Consider the following 20,308-nt stretch of genomic DNA (forward strand, 5'->3'; position numbering starts at 1 on the left):
AAGAAAGTTTTTTTTGTTGTTTTTTTTTTTACCCTTTTTCTTTTTTTGCTTGGTTTTGTTTTTTTTTTTTTTTTTCCTGTTTGCAGACAAAATCTTTGTAATCTTGGAAAATAAACATCATAGAAGATACCTGTATTGCCTGGGAAGGAAACATGGGGATCTGGTTTTTCAGCAGCTAGATGGATCTGTCATCTAGCAGTGCTAAAGGAAGGCAGTAGCTCTTTTTGGATGAAATGGCAGAAATGATTTCTGTGGACATTCTTTTGGAGTATAGTCCAGGTTATTCAAATCTGCTGTGGACAAATTCCAGCTCTATGTGATGATGAAGACTACCCGTAGACTGAAGGACAGGTACACTTTATACCCAGGAGGAGCTTGGAGAGAGATCCCACTTTACCAGAGTACCTTCAGCCTTTCCTGGTCTTTCCCCCATCTGTATGCAGAAATGCATGCCATGCGCAATACAGTTGCCAAAGGCTGAGAATGTCAGGTTCACTCAGGCCTCGAGAAGCTGCAGATGTTTCAAATCAAAATGTTACCTTAATAGGAGTAATGAGGTGTTTGAGAGAAAATTTTGGTCTGTGCCATTTGAAAGGGAAAAATTATCTTTTCTGTACTTTGGGCATTCTGTTCATCTGAGCACCTTCATCTCAAACCCTTTTCCATAAGTTATCCAGAAAAGAAGGGTGGTGATTTTTCTCTACAGCAATGATAGTGTAATTTACTACCTTAAAAATGCCCAAATGTGGTAAAGTATTCTGAACCAATGCTGAGTATTCTGTTTCAAGTTCTAGTAGACTGGGGTGCGGGCACCTTTCAGGATATGTTTGCCATAGTGCCAGGCAGCAGGTGCAGAACTGCCAGCGGTAGGAGAAATCGGGGGGAAAAGTACACCCAGATGTACTTTATTTCACCATGGGCACGGGAAAAGCATGTCTTGCAGCCACCAAATGGATTCTGGTCTGACTCTGTCACGTAGGGAAAATGGTAGATCCTATGCAGAGAAAGGAAAGAACTGCAGCTGTTGGGACCTGCTGCCTAAAAGGTCATGGGAGAAGACAGAAAGCATTTTTACACAGCATCCCGCTCTTTCTGGGAGAGTCCTTGGAGCCTGGGACACAACATGGGCTGTAATTCACTCTGTTTAACTTGGAGGACTTTTTTTTTTTGCCAGGTTAAACCACACCACCTCCTCATGGTACCATTCCTTGGAGAGGCTACCTCATGCTGAGCAGTCTTGCATAGTTAATTATTAACTATACATCAATTCAAAAGAGTGCTTTTAAATCATTTCCTTTTGTTTATTTTATGGGAAAAAAAAAAAGAAAAAACACCAACCCAACCATGTCTGGCCCACCTCCACCCCAATTATAATGGTTCTTTTACTGAGATATTTTGCATGCGATTGTTGTTTTATGGAAAATTACATGGCTCATTAACTTCTGGAATAATTGGTATCCAACAGTGTAATCAAATCATAGGCTATAAATAAAAGGAATTTGAAGGTAGAAAATCTTCATTGAGCATATCTCCGAAAGCATCGTATTTTTGGATATATCATGCCAGCTCAGCAATAGCCCGTTTATGCATTTTGCTTGACATGTTTACCCATCAGAATAACTTATTCCCATGGGTATTAAAATATCAAATGTTTTAAAGCAAACTGTATTAATATAATGTGAACACACTGACCTCCTAAATGTTACTCTCAACTGACACTAATGAAGACATGCAACAACAATATAAATAGAAATGCTGAAAGGAGACACTCAACTGAGCAAGAATAGCAGTTTTTTTAACCTGGAACTTTGTGCAACTTTTTTAGAAGTTACTAATGTATATTTTCCTGTCTTCCATGAGTCATAAAACATCACTAATCCCATTCTATTTTATTTGCCTACCTAGGTTCATACTGCATTCCTCACTGTAGTAGCTGAGCCTTATTATCTTAAGGAGTTGTATTCATTCATTTATATCATGATTAGGTAATAGATGTCCTATAAAAATAAAATTCAGTAAGGTGAATTGAATTGGTAGCTATATATTTAAAGGTCTGAGCCTTTAAATAGCCTCAGCTAGTTGTGCTTATCAGCTGAAGAGCTAATGGTAAATACTGATACCAGTAAGTAAATAAGACAATTTCAATATAAGTGTGTGTGTATGTATATGTGGAGTGAGACAGATAAGTAGACATAAATATTTAAAGACATAAATATGTATAAATTTAGGTGACGTCCTTTGAAGAGAAATATTTCAGAGGAGATTGTGGGCTCCTCAGAGGATGTAGTGGAGTGCCTAGTAAAAGGGGTCAAGCTTAGGCTTGAAAACCAGTATTTTATCTACAAGGAAAATGATGGATTAGTTGTATGTATGTGTATGCATAAAGACACGCGCATGTACATCTTTAGATCAAAATATATCTTAATTTCCTTGCACTGCAAATGGAAGATACTGCTGGACAGATAACATTGGCCAGACTTGCATCAATGCCCCACGTGTCTGCTGAGTGAAAATCTGCCCAGTCTCCGAGAGTGCAAACCAGGTGCTCTAATTTCTGCTTCCCTCAGCCTCCTTGCCACTGCTCAGAGTCCCTCTATTGTGGTGTTAGAGCTGAGACTCTCTGAGGGAGTGTCCAAAAATATATCATTTCTATTCTTCCCACATGTGTTAAAATTCACACTCCGAACCCTCGTGCATTGTCCATATCTGTTCATCATTCATAGCCAAACGACACAAACGACTATGAATAATGGTAATGTAAAAAGCAGCAGGCAAATGTAATCTGCAGAAGTGCTGGGTGGGGAGCAGCATCTCTGACTGTACTTGGCTTGTATTTATATGGGCTGCTATTAATAATAAACATAGTCTGTGCTCCCTTGCCATTCGATAACCATCATGTTCAGCACAGAGCTTGAAGATTTGGATCTGTCATTGAAACCTCTGAAACAATGCATACGTGGCCAGATCCAAACCATCTGAACTGTTAGAAATACAACTGTTCAGTAAAGTCCACTGCAGAGCAAGGTGCTGCTACCACGAGAGCAGCATTTACCAGCCCTCCAGGGGAAAAAAAGTCATACTGGGCCAGGGTGGTTTTCAGTACTTATCTTTCCTTTGGTAATGTTGTTAGGCATGCAGAATATTTAAACAGGACTTATGGCAACTGGTGAATCAACTGCTGCGAAATGATATGTACAAGGGACCTAAGGAAAGACTAAAAGTATAATCCCTAATCTAAAGCATCTGGCATGTTTTCTGGACAGTAGTTTGGTATTACCCAGATGTACTCTCACAGAGTTGTCTATGCAAATCAAAAACATCCATCATACTGAAAGGAGTTTAATTATAAAAATTTTGCTTTTCTAGTGAAACTGGACTATAGTTTTAATTATTCCTGATTTCACACCACTTAGTTTCTCCTTTTAAATTACATTCTTTTATCCAGAATGTATGTCCATCACTCTAAAGCTTATGCAATCGTGACAAAACAAAGCAGATTCCTAAAAACAGAGAAAATCTCAGAAACATTTATGTTTCTACTGGAATGTACTAATCAATGCAATATATTTAATTTGTGAATTTATGAAAACAGTGAGTATTAATGAGCATGGGTACGGCAGTGAGTGTGCTCAGATCTAAGGACATTTGAGAGCTACCACGATCCAGGCTGGCAGGGCAGTGTGGATGGGCTGTTTCTGCAAGCTTTACCACCTCTGGCAAAGCAAAATTGCTGACTTTCTTGAGGCGACCACTCAGATATCACAGCCCATGCACAAAGCCCCACCAACCCGTAAGCAGCCAATGTCAACACGATCTTTATACACAATAATTTCTTGCTTATGCTAAACTATTCCGGTGGGCAGGGTCTCAGGCAGCTTTGCTTGTGTGGCTGTAAGAGGTGTACTATCAAACTCTAGGCCTGCAGAGTATATATATATATGTATATATATACTGGAAAATATACACTTTTATTAGATCACCTAGATAAAGCATGCAGGTTTTCAAATTCAGACTTGCTTTTTAGTTTCGTTGTTGCTGAGGATTTCTAAAATTTTTTGCAAGTGCGACTTATTAGGAGCATACCTCTCCTCAGGTGGCCCTTATTATTGGTCTGCCAGGAGCTTGCTATTTTGGGATATCCTTTCCTTTAGAGGAAACAGAAAGCAGCTGTAATTAATAGATCTGCCTTTATACGCTCTCTGCACTATCCTTAAAGAGTTACTAGTAGTTAGAGATGAGTGGTTGCTCCTTGCTTAGTGTAAGCATTTGTAGCAGTTGCTGTTTCATTTCTCTGACCTTGAGGAACTGAGCTGAACTTTTTGCTAGTAAGAGTTTAAATGTATATATTTTATACTTCTTGTATTTTATGGTAACGAATTGCCTTAACTATAGCTAGCACCTGTAGAAAGGTATAACACTACATAAGCTATCAGATGTTTCTGAAGCTTTTTGGAGCAGGTCTGAGTCTGTTGGGGAATCCTGTTGTGCAATCCTGCGATGCTCAAGAAATATCAGAGTGAAGTGTTAAACAATGAAGTTAAAAGTGCATTTCTCTCAATGGTCTTGCAGTTCAGTATCTGATGTTTATTACAACCTGAGGGTAACCTGGTATATCTAACATGATCCAGGAAACCAGAGTCTTATAAATGTGCACAGCTTTCCCTTTTGCGTATTACTGGGTTCTGGTGTAGGAAGTGCTAGATAGAAACGCTGCTACTCCATAGTGTGGGCTATCTTCATTTTCAGTCTGGCCTTAAGATTCAAGTTTACCTCATTTCCAACACTTGCTGTGGCAGTAACTTTCCTCTCTGTGAGGTTTCATTTTGCTAAAACATCTCGTTCTATTTTCTTTCCCTTGTTGTTATTTAATATTGAAGTAAGCTTATTTTAACAGTGCACCCTATTTATCATTTTGTGAAAATGTAACTGAAGTGGGATGGACACTGATTTCCACTCTTGAAAGCCACCAGAGCATTCCTTTCAGATGACACAGCAATTTGAGGCAAAATTTTCTTTTTGTAAAGAAAATATAGCTACTTCTGAAGCAGGGTGGAACTGTGTAGCTAACCGGACAGCCCAGACAGTAAATGGGTTCTTAACATTCGCTCCACTTTCTCCACTTTCCTCCTAGGAATAGTTAAGCGGAGCTCAAGGTAGCTTTAAAATAATGTGAAGTATCATTTTTACCATGAAACCCTCTTTTGATTGAGAACCTGTTTCCTTCAGGACAGTGAGAGGAAGACTTCAGTGTGCGTTCTCCTCTGAGTCTTTATTTGTGACACTGTGATTTTAATTAACTTTTAATTTAATTTTCTTCCTTTGTTTACTACAGCATGCCATTTTAAAGCAAAGCTGTAACTTAATATAGTATGGGCTGATTACTACTGCTAAATTTCCTCTGCTTGATAATAACTGGACAGGTGGCTAGCCACCATTTTATGAGCAGTTAAACCATTTAGCACATCGCCACTAGTTTTGCATTAGTGCCGACCCTGGGATTCATTACATGGTTCAGCAGTACGGAAGCCTAATGCATTATGCCCCAGCAGGGTTCACCTCAGGCTGAATTCTGCTTAATTTCTACTCTTTGTAAGGCTGCAAAATATCAACAGTCTTGCAAGAGTTACACTAGACTGCTTGTCTGTGGACAATCTTCCTGTGCTTGCGATGAATTCGATGGTAGTGAAAAGTGCTAAAATGACTATAAACTGGAGTTCTCCATCCACTCTACCAAGAGAAAGATGCAGCCCTCGTTGGGAGGGTGTTTCCCATCCCAGTCTATTTTGGAGGGGGGGGGAAGAGGAGAGAAGGAAGGGGAGGAAAAAAAAGAGAAGGGAGGGGAAAAAAAAAGAGGACGAGAAAACGTTCATTCTTGCGATCAGTCGCCCCCCCCCCCCAACCCCCCACACACCAGCAAAGCTTCCAGCAGTTAGTGCTAACCTCGGTGATGGTGTTTGTCATGTAAATACGCAGCCATTAGAAATATGAGAACCATCTGGTTCCTTTCTCCTCGGAGAGCAAACAGCTATCTGCCAAGGTGGGCTGAAGTCAGATGGAGTATTTCAAGATAAAAGGTTTGTTTTCTTACTGTAGTTTCTCCCAGACACCCGAAATAACTCTATGTATTTTTTTCCCTGGTGTTACTACTAAGTATAGCTGCATCAGGGTCCTCCTCTTTTCTACCAGGCTGCCCTTTGTGCCTCACTGCCTCTTCCACCGTTTCCATTTCATTCCAGCCCAGTTCAATGTTTGCCTCTGAGTAAGGCGCTGAAGCAGGCAATTAACCATATGTATAGTAAATCTTTTAATCTTAACCTGTGACCTGAATTTTTAGATTATATCTAATGTATTTCTTTAAGAATGGCTGGGATTTTGCAACTGAGAGCTGCTTCTCAAGAAAGGGGTTGGGGGGGGAGGTTGGGAAAGAGGCATAATTTTGAGAGACCGCGATTTTCACAAAGACTCCTACCCCAGATAAAGAAGAGTCTTCTAACTAGTTAGACAACTTTTCAGGACAGTCCAGTTCTTTAAAGAAGATGATTATATAGGTAATAATGTAGGCAAACTTGTTCTGGTGAATGAGTTTGATTGAATTTTCTAGGATTCTACTAATGCATTGGAATAGGGAAATAGTGGAATCTCCGTCCTTGGAGGCATTCGAGAAACATGGAGACGTGGCATTTGGAGACATGGTTTAGTGGGCGTGGGGGTGATGAGTTGATAGCTAGACTTGATCTTAGAGGTCTTTTCCAACCTCCTTTGGGTTGTTTGGGCTGAACCTCGCTGAGGTTCCTTCCCCCAGCAGGCTGATTTCCGGGAGGTGCTCAGCTGAGTGTGCAGCAAGGATACAAGTTGCTGGCGATGTCCCCTGGCACCCTTCTCTTAAGGGAAACTGCAAACTACTTGATGCTCAAACTTCCAAGAAATTTGCAAAAAGGAGAATTTTCTGGCAAGCTGAGAAACAACAGTTTACATGATGGAAATACATTTATTGATGTTTGATTTCTTGCTGCTCAAACATACTTCAGGGCTTCATTTAGCCTGTTGGTTGTTTATATTGGCTACTGACTGTTTACATTAGGTCAATGCACAGGATGGGCTGTTTATACCAGACCAGCAACAAATTCCTCAGCACGGAGCTGGAAAGAAAGAAAAATTCAGCTCTGGAAGTAAACAAGCAACAAACCCTGCTGTGTGTGTGTGGAGTATTCCCTCTTGCCTAAGAAACGATCGGCACTATAACTTTTTAATGGTATGTTCAAAAACACACAGCATGAGGAATTAGCCAAGCACAACGTGAATGGTAAATATGGGGAACAGTGGAGAAGAAAGTCTGCGATCCGAGATAATGTTTGTCTCCATCTACAGGGGACACAGAGAACCTGTTGGTAAGCGCTTACCCATCTACTTCACCTGCAAATACAGGTTTGCAGTCCACTTAACTGCAGGTGTAGATGGTTCCAATTGCCCAGCTAAATGAAAGGACTCCTATTTTTAAGTTGAGTTCTTCTCTTCTGAATGACCCTAGGAGATCAGAAATCTCTTATTATTTTTGAAAAATGCAATCTTGATGGTTATATGTTCAGATCTATGTATTTTTCACACACCTTATCTGTTTTGTTTGTGTTTGACTTCTAAACTTCTAACTTGAAATGAATTTTGGCTTTATTTCAATTCTGGGCCACAGCTACCTGTGCTTTCTCGGCTGTGGCCCTAAGGAGTTGTGCAATGAGTGCACAAGGTTGAACAGTACCCATCTGAAGTAGGATTATTCCACCTCCTGCTGGTCAGCCATGACCCCTTATGAGCTGATGAAGACAAGAGGCATCTTCTGAGGGTAATTTTTTTCATATCAACAGAGAAATGGATAAAAAGCATCTGAGGCAGATGCCAACTCTGGCAGCGAAGGCTCCTCATCTGTAGACTATTAATTACAGAGGAAGCCTGAATGAGTAACTTGCATTATATATCTGACTCCTGAATGACTGAAGCAAGGGTGGAGGAATCCCATGCCACCTCTCGGTGTTCAGAGAGTGTGCAGCAGCCTGGCTGAGGCTGCAAAATAAGCTACTGGCAAGTGAGTTTGGTGAGACTGCACAACGAATTTGCATGTCTCTCCTACTAATGAAACCCTGCTTTTGGTGCCCAAACCTGTCATCACAGATGGGTTGTTTGGAAACTATGGCAACGCTCCCATGCCTGACTGATCTAATTCCCCTGTCCCTCCTGTGTCTTGTTTGCCACTGCCAGATGTGCATTTCTATGCCTGTGTCATGCAAGATCAACCCAGTTATATTGTTAATGACAGATTTTATTAATGGAGCAACTGATTCAGCATAGCTTGCTATATTCATCAGGAGCTTGAAGACTACTGGGGCTCCCCTCCCTTGCCCTCAAGCTGAGAAGTGGTTCAACAAACTTCTTCCTCTAGAGACTGGCTTACAATTAATTCTGAACAAGAAATTACTGCCATACTAGTTACTCTGTTTTTCCCTTCAGTAATATAATTGGGGTGAATTTAATACACTATCAAAGTTTTGGCTGGGTTTTAGGTTTCACATGAACCATTCTCAAACGCCCCATAGTTACATCACTGGGTCACCAGGCACCTCATTTGCCAGGTCTACCCAAGGTTAGCATTTCTTTACTTGTTCTTACGGCCATTGCTAATGGCCTGAAAACTCACCATCTTTTGCTTTTGAAATCTTCCAGTGAAATGATAAAAGAAAATTATTCATGAAATAGGCAATGTTGGACAGATTCCTGACAGTTACACAAGAAGGAACTGAAGCTCTCAGAGAAACAGAAGCTCTTAAATTTTGGCAGCATTCAGTAAACTGTCTCACATTAATAAATAACTGACATAATTTTAAACTTTTTTCTCCTTTACAGATGCCTCTCACTTGGCAGCTGGCCTCTTCGCAGCCAAGACAGGAGTAAAAACTCCGGATGATTTCGCTGGCCTTAGGGTCAGGAGGCTGCGGTGGGATGGCAGGATGCTGCAGTGCAGCGCCGGGGGGAGCAGAGAGCAGCAGCCATTCTGAGAAGCCCCTGTGAGTGAAAAGGTTCAGTCTGATCTTCTTTAAAAGCTTTTCTCAGCTTTTTAATCTCAGGCATGGATGCACTCTGTGGGGATCTGCTTCCAGGATTGCTTTGCTGACTCTCTTTGCTCATATTTCATTCTAAGAAAAACAAGCTGTGTGGTACGTGGCAGCTGTGTGGGTCAGATTTGTGGAGGTGAGGTGTGCATCTAGGCAAATCAATACTTGCCAGAGGGGATAAGTGGCTGTACCTTTCTTTTCCCTTTCCCCTATTTCTGCTCCCTTCATCCCATGTGATGCAGTCTCGCGCATTGTGAGATGTTGTACAGCTGCTAGTGCTGCATCCATTTCTTGACGCCCGCTGACTTCAGGGGAAGGAAGCATGTCCCTTGCAGCTTATAGACCTGTAGCCAGCGTGCAGGGGCACAGACGCACCTAAAATAGGAAGAATAAGAATCCCACTCCTGTATTTAAACCTCAAGTTGCACCCTCAGTGCTGTTGTCTTTTTTTTCTCTCTCTAATGTTTGAATTTTGGTAAAGTGCACAACACAGGTTCCATGATGGTTTTGCAGGAAAATTCAGGGCACATCCCAGCAATGTGGCACCTACTGATACCACCTTAGGGATTTTCATCTGCTTCCTGTAGGATTGAGCCTGCAGTTCATATTCTGGCTTTTTTGTTCAGCAGATGTAGATTGCTCTGAAAGTAATGCCTCATATTTATTTCCATGGAAACTACAACGGATACAAAGAGCATAATAGCACTAGTTAATAGAGTAAATTCTCAGCTACAAAACAGTGTTTTTCAATGTAGTTACTACATTCAATGTAGTTACTACATTGAAAAACATACATACTAGTGGATTTGTGCAGATGAGCTGATGAAGACGTTCTTCATTTTGTGGTGTGATGGCTGTGCATGGTCATCTGCAACATGGATTGTCTTTCACATCACTGTTGTCACTGCTGAAACGCAACAGCCACCGCATCACTGTGCTCACATCCACTGTTTGGTCCATAAATGTTCAGCAAATGTCCATGAATGTCAACGGCTGCCATTCAACCTCTACTGCTGGACCACCAATATCCACTTCTGATGTTGTGGGCCAACATAAAAAATAAATAAAAAGGAGGTATTACTTTTGGAGCAGTATTTCTGAATTTGGAGCGACTCATTACTTGAACTACAGTAACTGAAACAGAAATTTGCCCTTAGCAAATGTGCTACTGTTTCATTAGGCCCTTTACTTGCTTGTTTAATGTAACAAATGCACCAGTTTTCTAACAACAACTTCAAATGCCATTCATCAATAAATCCATTGCGCTGCTCAGCTTGTATTACATACCGCTGATTAACTGCCATTAAATTAGCAGTTAGTGTAATCAGATATAAACATTCCTTTGTGGCTAAGCTGTTAAACTTTTTTCCTTTTTACAATTGCATGTAACACATGTCGGCACGAGACAGACTCTGTAATTTCACATTACTGCAGCTAAATTATGTTTGTGGGCTCCAGAAACGCTTCTGTTGCTACCAGGCTCATAAACACCTACCTGGCAGGGAAAAGCTACAACTTCTGTCCCAGAGCATTGGGGATTTAACTGAATTCAGCATAATACAGTGGCTGAATTTATTGCATGAGTATATGTATGGGCTATGGACAAGTGATTGATATGAGGAGCTGAGAACTGGTCTGCTGCCCTTCTCTGCTAATTTTCACCCTGGATCATGTTATTAATGGATGTAAGTAAGCCAGCATCCAACTTGCTGTGAGGGGACATGACAGAAAAGTAGACATCTGGAGTTTAAAAGGAGAGCAATGTAACTGTGACTTTCAGCTCAAGGAACCAAGAACTATTCCAGCCTGTAGTACTCAGAAATGAATTCTGATTTTACAAAAGGAAGAATTTATAGATGCTTATTTCTACCGTAGGATAACTATATTTTATGTATAGGTCTCAATAACTATATTTTGTGTAGGTCTCAATTATTAGGCATTTTGGAAAATCTTTTATAGACAAAACAGCTGCAGTGATACTCAGAAGCCATTTTCCTATAGGCCTGTGCAGTACAGCACACATAGGAATACTGGTACAAATTGTGAGCTGAGGATTGGGATACTAAGGTGAGTGTTTTAAAATTCAATCTTTCTTCTTTAAGAAAACATAACAAACTGTGCATGTCATTTAAGGTTTGGCTTTTGTTTCCTTATTTTTTTTTTCTTTTGTCTTTCTTTGTATTTTAGTTGTACTGCTTGGAAATACGGCATGGATTGCAACACTTTGATAATGTGCTGTCATTTGCTTTCATGGAAACCTGTAGTTTCTTCAGCTTTGTTCAAACAGCTTTCTTGGGCTGTCGGCCTTGAAGTGGGAAAGAAAGAATTCAGCTTAGCTGCATATGTTGTCTGATATTATGCTCGGTTTGATGATTTGAGAAACATATGATACAAATGACTAGGGTTTCCAAAACCTAATAGTGGGCCACTCTCCAAACTTATTCTCTCTCTCCCTGCGAAGAAAGGTAATTTATATGGATGCTCTTAATACTTTCTTCAGGGGGTGTAAACCCGTAGAAACTGGATTAGTATGTTGACTCCCTCAATTAACTTTAATCTAATATCCTGCCTATTTAAATTAGTGTAAACATTGGTGTATAGGGTTAAGGGAAAGAGTTGAACTGAAAAAGATTTATTTAAGGATTACTGTAGTAGCTAAATTAGAATTAAATCCAGGAAGTAAACATCCCAGCAATGCAAGTTGTGGGAAACAAGAGACCACAGCAAAGATCAGCGGTTTAAAACAATAATGTGCCACCATGGTAAGAGAAAGGCAGAAGGGGAGTAAGAAGTAAATCAAGCATTGCTGTACAAATAAGACTAAGCTTATTACTTGCCACACAGGTTGTGGGGAAACTCCCAATTAAGCACTGTGGAAATAAACTTGTATCCTCCCTGTCTTCCTCATTGATTTGCTAGGCTGACTTACATTGCGAACCTAAGCACACAGAACAATTAAAATATGAGAAAAGAATACATTTGTAGAAGAATCTCTGAAGGTACAAAAATCCTTCCTGGGTGCCATCAGATTTGTTACAACATCTAGCAGTAATTTGGGGCCTTCGGATGATAAAACAAGAAAAACCATCCAACTTCACCCTACAGCATTAGGAATCATATTTTTTTCTGGTAATTGTATTAGTGTGAGAAAGTCTTCTCTGACTTAGCAGAGATTTTTGTCTTTGTTCTGTCCAGAAGTGCCACAGTGCTTCACACAGAACATGTCTGGGCCCCTGATTTCAGTTTACCCTGCAAGGCAACGTGCAGCAGACCAAGTCTTGCCCAGTTGCGCCACTGGCAGAGAGAGTTCTTTGAGGGGCTCAGCTCAGTGTTAGGCTACCTGTCTTGACATTTACTGAAGGCTTTAGGGCAGTTGCAGTCTCCATCCACTGCTCTGAGAGCTGGCCAGGTGTTCCTTCACTTGTATCTTTGTCTTTTGTGAAAAGGAATGGTTAAGGTCCTAAATACAGTCCTAAATGACACATCTCAGACCCCAAGGGTCCTCTGTGGGCCAAATGCAGGAAAGATAACTGCATCCTCCAGAAGCTGCCTCCAGAATTCAAATAAAAATACTAAGCCTGGCTCTGGGCATTTGCTTAGTGATAACTCAGACAGAAACATCCCATCTACTGAATTATTACTCTGAGACCTGAATTTTTGTTGGCAACTTATCTTCCAGATTTGTCAACTTGATAAAATTCTACTGAATCAGTGACAAAAATCTCACAAAAATCCAGCCTAGAGTAGTATGGCCAACAGCTGCTTTGGTTGACTAATTTATAGCATAGTGAAGGACCTGCTCACTCAATAAATGCAGTTTTAACTGTTTTTCTTCTTGTAACCCAAGATAGTTAGCAAATATTGGATGTCTTATTTGCTATCAGTGCTTATTGACTGACAGAGAAGTGGCCCCTTACTGCAGTGCTCCCTGAGGCAAGTCACAGGTTGCTGCCAGGAACCAAGTAGCTGTGAGAAACTGCTGTGAGGGGAGGCGCAGGCCTGGCGGCTGTCTGGGCAGTGCTGGGAGCACGTGTGGGTTGATCCACTCCAGCAGAACACACAGATTGCTTCTCAGCCACGTATATAACCCAGGTTTTAATTGTTTTGGCAGTTCCTTTGCACTTCAGACCCCCAGAAGACTGAAAAGATCCAGCTAGCTTATTCTGAAGGAAAATGTCCACATTTCAGTAATGCAAGCCTCTCACGTGAGCTATCGTCTTGCAAAGGCAGGCAGCTTAGCATTTCATCTTTCTGGTTAAAGCAGCTTTTAACAAGCTCTTTCTTGGCAGAAGGTTTTGGAATTAACGATGGCTGAAGCATACCACGTGTCTCAGCAGCATACTTTGCATGAACTGGCACCCTGCTTGGCAAGAGATGCAAAGAAATCTTGGCCCAGGGGTGATTTGGATGAGCACTCACAGTGCCTCTGTGAAGGGACTGGCTGGGGAGGACTGTGGCATCCCTGCTCATGCTGCTTTTGCTCCACAGGCAGGCGAGGAAGAAATAGAGCTCAGTATCCACGCTGAGGGCTGAGACCCTCCCACGCCACACAGCTGGTGCAAGCCATCCAGTGTGTCCTCTGTTCCCCAAACACACAACCCAAATCAGGATCAGGCCTGTGTCGATCCCTAGTCGTACCGGGCCATCTGTTTTAAGGCTTTGTTGCTCTTTTTCATAGTGTGTAGTATCTCACTTTTGGAGTAGTGCCCCAGGGCCAGTCACTGATGCCTTCCTCAAACCTAGGAGATTTGAATTTTTCTGGCAACAACTGAGGACTTAGATCTTTTATTACAGTCCTTTCATCAAATGCTAGGGAAGAGAGGTCTTATTATAAGCATGAACAGGGACTGATATATGTAGGAATAGCAAAATCTGCCCAAAGATCAACTCAGCAAAGTACCACATTGTATAAATAATTTAACTCTGCTTAATTCTGCTGAATTTGAGTCTTACAGAGTTACAAGAGGCTTCTTAGTTCCAAGTGGAGTAGAAAGAAGGAGTACAGAGTACTTTTGCAAGGCTAAATCCCATGTACCTGTCTCTGAAAATTGTATCTGGAGAGTCCTCAGCTGAGACATGCTGGACCCATTTGGAGATCTTATTGCACTGTACCAACTACCTGAAAGGTTGTGGGAGGTGATGGTCTGCCTCTTCTCCCAGGTAACAGCAATAGGACAAGAAGTGATGGCCCCAAATTGTGCCAGGGGAGGTTCAGGTTGGATATTAGGAAAAAATACTTCTCAGAAGGAGTGGTGAGGCACTGGAACAAGCTGCCCAGGGTGGTGGTGGAATCACTATCCCTGGAGGTTTTCAAGAAAAGAGTAGATGTACCACTGAGTGACATGTTTTAGAACAGTCTCAGGCACATGCTGATAGTTGGACTACATGATCTCAGTGGTCTTTCCAACCTTAATGATTCCATGATTCTATGCTGCCTCTATGGATGTTGGTCATATCAGTAGCTTACCAGTAGCTTGGCAAGAGGAAGCTTTTGCTTTACTGCAACAGAATACTTAAGCTAACCTGGTAGCACCATCTCTGATACGGTTTCCTTAATCTGTTTACCTGCGTAGCCACAGCATCACTTGTGCTGGCTGGAGGCAGATGGTTTAGGAGTGATAAGGTGGCTGGAGGAGGAGAAAGCAGTGCTGCCGCTCTGGTTTAGTTCACTTATGGCAAGACTGTGATGCAGAACCCATGCAACTCAGACTTTTTGCACTGACGTCAACAGATTTTTGGAGCAGATTAGAGGAAGGATCCATATGAAAAAAGCTAATTTACTTGTGGTGTCTTACAGTACATTGCATTAATCCTGTATATACATACATATTTTTTAAAAAATGCATCCTAGTAATGGTTTCCTCCCCTTGTTTAAATAAATTCAACTGCCCAGCTTCTGAATTCCCCTTCAAAAGAATCCACAATAGCTGGCCCTATTTGTTGAAAAGTCAGCAGGAATGTTTCAGCTGGCGTGGGATATTAGTGTAGGAAGCCACTGCTGGGTTGGTTCTCCTTGTTCTTGTTACTGGCTATAGAGTTTCACAGCCTGGGATATTAGTAAATATTTATGTTTAATTACTTTCACTTAAGAAAAACAACCACAGCCAAGAAAACTACAGAGCAATTTAATGGGTTTTAACTTACCACGCTAAACCGCCTTCTTAAACATAATGAATTATATGAAGTCATCCGGTTTCAGACTCTCTTAAAGAGGTAATTTAATTCAAATAAGGTTGCATATTACTAGCATCAGAGACTGAAAACATTTATAGTGCCAGTAACTGTTCCATTGCCCTGGGTTATTCTACAGCCTGAAAGACAGTAATAAGCTAAGCTTAGAAAAGTGTGCTGTGGTTTGGTATAACTGATAGATGAAATTGCTAGGTTCATCACCTCAGGCAAGAAGCTCTGGATGAGTGTGTTGGAGTCTCCTTTTACATAACACAGACTGAGTTAAAACAAAAACAGGAAAGTAAATAAGGCATTAGCTGCTCAGCAGCATTGCTTTTGAACCTCTTCTGTACAAAAACAGCTTACAAAATTTCTTTGTGGGTTTCTTCCCTCTGGTTTCTAGCTACAATACGCCTGCATTTCTTACACGTGGTGATTAGGTTCCAGAATATGTCCTTTGATCCATTGCTGCTATATAAAATAAAGACACTTCTGTTCCTCAGCAGCACTCTGGAGTTCATATTCAGGGAGAAAAAAAATGGCAAAAATGGGCTAGCTGTACCACTCTTCTTTCTCTGACAGGTAATCTAATAGGAAGAACTAAAATAAAATATCTCTGCTCTTCCCTCTGGAAATCTCCAAGTGCTGTGTTATGTGTAGGATTAGAAACATCCAGCACAATAATTTTTTTTCCCAAGAGACAAGCTTATTCATTTGAGTTTGGCAGTTAAGAGCCAGAAGGTTTTGCCACATAGGCTGTAAAACTTTGTGAGGCTTTCAGTGTCTTTTAATTTGTCCTCTAAAGTAATTGCATACTCTAAAGCTCCTTACTGGGCTTAAGGGCTTTATTTGCCTAGGACAATTGTACACCTTGTGAAAAAAAGACGTAATCCAAATCCCAAGCTTGGTTCTGCCAACCTTCCAGATGTTGACTCCCAAAGTTGCTAAGGCTGCTAGCTGTTGATTGCTAAGGATGCGGTTTGTATGTATGTCTATTGACATGTTAGGCAGAAGATGTATTCTTTATGTTTCTGGGGAGTTCGATACACAACTCACTTTTTGCAAATTTGCTCTATTATGAGCTCACATATTGAATGCAAACTGATGAAACATTACTACTTTAAAAATTGCTGCAAATAAACAGTCTACATATGAACACAATGTAATCAGACTTTAACTGTTCTGTACGACTAGTTGTAATAATAATACTTTGACAAGTTTTTAATAGGACTGTAAGTATAGACAGCATTTAATTGAACTAAGTTTGACTTCAGTGCTTATGAGGTCCCATTGGAACTACAGCATGAGAGCATCTGACACTGTTTTCCAGTCATTCTGTACTTCGAATGCATTTTTCTACTGATTAAAGTCTTACCTGAGAACCCATTCATGCCACTTTAGCCTTGAAAGAATTCCATGCATTTCAAGTATACTGATTAAAGGAGGCACGTCCAACACGTGGGCCGCATGTGGCCTGGCCCAGCTCACACTGCGGCCACCCCCTGCCCTACGCCATCATGGCGGTGGCTCTGTCTCACCAAGCAACAGTCACTCAGCCATTAACCCCATCTAGGCTGAAAGTAGGGCATGGGGTGCAGTGCAGTGCTAACAGTACATTGGTTTATGGATTTTGATACACTGGCTAAACACAGTCCTGTGAGCAGCGAAAAATATGCAGCTGTGCTTTCCGTTGTGATAAAGGAATCTGAAAACAGGTTTCAAAATTGCAAAAAAAAATCAATTTTTTGGTTTATTTGCAACTCCATTTTCATTCGACATAAACATGTTAGCTGCAAGTTTTCAAATGGAACGTATAGAATTGCAATCCAAACTTTGATCATGTCTCTTTACCAGACTTTTATAAGCCTTCTCTTACCAGAGAGAAATATCCCTCACCTCACAGTCAAGCCTTTTTAATGCCGCTGCTTTTGGGCAGTACCTACATTTGTGAACAATTATTATCAAGGATGAAGTACAGGAAGAGTAAAATTTCATCAAAAATCTCTGCCGAGCACCTTGAGAGCTCACTGTGAATTGCAGCCACTACCATCGAACCAGGCTGGTGCCTTACTGTCATGAAAACAGGGTCACATATCCCATGGGATTTATGGTTTTGTTACTCTTTATTATACATTGTAATAAAACAAAAAACATTAAAATAAGTTTTATTATGTACGTACATTATTATGTATTTTATGAAGGCTGTGCCGAAAATAATGCCTCCTATTTTAATATGTTTGTCCACCATGTCAGAGGCGGACGTTGGTGGTACGGCAGTAGAGGTTGAACCTTTCCACCATTATTCCATTACATGCTGCTCCCAGGTGACAGGTGGCAGCAGAGGGGCAGTCTGACACAGTAGCATCTGATACAGAAGTGTGTTTGAAGCAAAGATGTGTCGTTGAACTCCTCCATGCAGAAAAAATGGCACCCACTGACATTCATCTATGGCTGCTGAACATTTAAGGAGACCAAACAGTGGATGTGAGCACAGTGAGGCAGTGGGTGATGCATTTCAGCAGTGGTGACAGCGACAGTGGGTCACCTCAGCTGGTGCAGACTGTTATGAGTGCAGCATGCAGGCTGTTGTTCATTACTGGTGAAAATGCACAGCTAGCAGTGGTGACTGTGCTGAGAAATAGCATTTTGTAGCTGAGAATTTCCTCTGTTAAATAGCGTTATTATGCTCTTTGTATCAGTTGAAATTTCCATGGAAATTATTAGGAGGCATTTCTTTTAGAGCAGCCTTTGTAGATGCAGCCCTAGACAGCCCTAGACACTCAGTGTGGCCCAGACAAGCCAAAAGGTTCAACACCTATGGATTAAAGAGTCATCAGTGCTTCCAAGGGCAACAATATCAGCTTTTGGATCATGTAAAATGCTTGGAGATAGCTTTGCAGGATGACAAGGGGTTTCTTTCAATTTACAAGCTTGTGGAATAAGGACTATCTCCTTCCAGGAGACATAGCATCTGGAGGAATGGAAGCATAAACCTGCAGACTCTGCAAACTCTGAGTATATTAATGAGGTCTGATTGCAAGCTTCCATTCACACCAAGTTGCAGTTAACACTAATTAATTATATGGCTTAAAATTTTACTTTCAAAATGCAAAAGTTACCCTAGGAGAACATTTTTAAACATGCTCAATGAAGGTGTGATTTCTTCTTTAAAGGAAGCTATGTATAAAGTTGCTTAGGTGATCTCATGGAAAACTTCTGATAGAGTTAAAGGGGAACATAGAGCAATGGAAAGAAATAGTGTTCATTAGAAAGGATTACATTTAAACCTTTCAAGACGACTGATGGGTTTATTTTGCTTTACTTCAAATTTGAGTTGGTTGTTGAATGGAGCTTAGAGATTATTTCTTGTCAGGATCTATCAAAAAACCCTGAGATCACTAAGGCATTTAAGCACATTGAGTGGGAAAGTGTCATTGTTTGCTATGTTGCATTTTTTCCAAGTCTAAAAACCAGTGTTCACTTCAGTGGGTACTTAGGCATCTTCTAGGAGAACTAATTTCATTTAAGCTCATGGTCAGTAATCAGTCTGGAAATGAAACCATTAATTTTAATGCGGTAAGTGCACGTGTACATTAAATTTTATTGCTTAGTCTGAATTTAAAAGGGCAAAAGTAGAGCAATTTCAGGCCAGTGCCAAGTTGCAGGTGCCTGTACTTTACTGCTCACCAAGAACAGCTCAGTGTCACTGAACTCAGTTTCAGTGCTGTGTGTCACTGAAACAAAATGGAAGGGTTTCAGGAAGATCTGGATCAAGCTTTTGGACTGCACAGATTTTGAGCAGGATCCTCTCATCTAAACATATAGCACCTGTAAAGTGCATAACAGATTTCTGGCTGTGTACTGCCATTGTAATCAATAATGACACCAATTTAATCAGTCCTGAAAGTTGATGCTCAAGCTTGATAAAGATCTATTGAGCCATATACAAATGCATTAAAGAAAGTATAATGATGAGTGAATCAAAGCCAAAAATATTTCCGTCTTTTTAAAGGCTTCCAAACATTTTATATGATCATACACAGAGTCGAGGCATCACATTTCAAGTTAAATTCAGGCATTTAGCTATAACTTTGAATATACGGGCTGGAATCAAACACAATATTTTCACATTACTTGAGTTTAGGCTCTCTTTGTGTTTTTATGTTCGTGTTCAAAAGAAAGGAAATCCTTGATACCAAGACAAGTAATCTGTGTTCTGAGCCAATAAATCCTCGGGGAATTTGAAGCAGGTAGATTGTAAGAGGCCCATTTAGGAGCCTGAAAAGCGATGGGTGACACTGGGAGGATCTTAATGAGAGTTGCAGGTGCTCAGCTTTTTGGACGAGGTCATTTCCCATGTGTTGGCACAATGACAAATATGGAAGGTGGAATGGTTCTTATAAGTCACAGCTCAGTAATATATGCTCCTTAACTGCAAACAGCTGAAAAGATACCTGTGGGGTGCATGTGGTGCCCCAGCATACCCTAAACACTGCAACCAAGTCTCAGTATCATTAGAATAATCAATGCAAATAAGAACCTGCTAGCTAGTGAACAGCAGCTCCTTTCCAAGCCTTATTGTTTAGTTACATGTTTAATAAAGAAGTCCTGTGGCTTTGTTACCATCCACACTGCAGAAAGAAAAAAAAAAAAACCACTGTGCCAGTTTAAGCCATTTGTATTTCATTTTAACAGGAAAAAAATGCACAGGTGGAAACTGCAGAGAACGGAAAGACTGAAGATGTTGCTTAGCCTTCTAGGAAACCACAACTTTGGCAACATCTCCAGCTGTGGGCCAAGCCTAAGACACTATCTAAAATCACCTAAGCTGCCTTGTTTGTCTCTTGATCTGTGTGTGTAGTCACAGCTAAATCATTCAATACAATTTCTTTGAACAACTGTTCAAATGAGACCAAGTATTTACATTTCCGATGGATCATTATTAAGGTTTCAAGCTGTCAATAGGACCAACACAGGAAAACATTACTATTACAACTGAAAGTCTTCAAGAGAATGTGTGAGAAGAATGGCTAATA

At 40.7% G+C, this 20,308-nt stretch overlaps 1 long non-coding RNA gene across 2 annotated transcripts in view; it reads left to right on the forward strand.

Annotated features, from left to right (window-relative positions):
* LOC110395728 overlaps positions 1-20,308 on the forward strand; it is a 212,141-nt gene that overhangs the window by 188,377 nt on the left and 3,456 nt on the right. Inside the window, exons 11-13 of one of the 2 annotated variants that reach the window (XR_002436593.1) lie at positions 8,893-9,065; positions 11,103-11,168; positions 11,289-12,286. This is a non-coding gene — a long non-coding RNA (uncharacterized LOC110395728). Of the gene's footprint in view, positions 1-8,892; positions 9,066-11,102; positions 11,169-11,288; positions 12,287-20,308 lie in introns of those variants that run through there. The other variant, XR_002436594.1, reaches the window with a different exon arrangement.

Source organism: Numida meleagris, chromosome 3 (assembly GCF_002078875.1).
Source record: "Numida meleagris isolate 19003 breed g44 Domestic line chromosome 3, NumMel1.0, whole genome shotgun sequence".
Lineage (NCBI taxonomy): Eukaryota > Metazoa > Chordata > Aves > Galliformes > Numididae > Numida > Numida meleagris.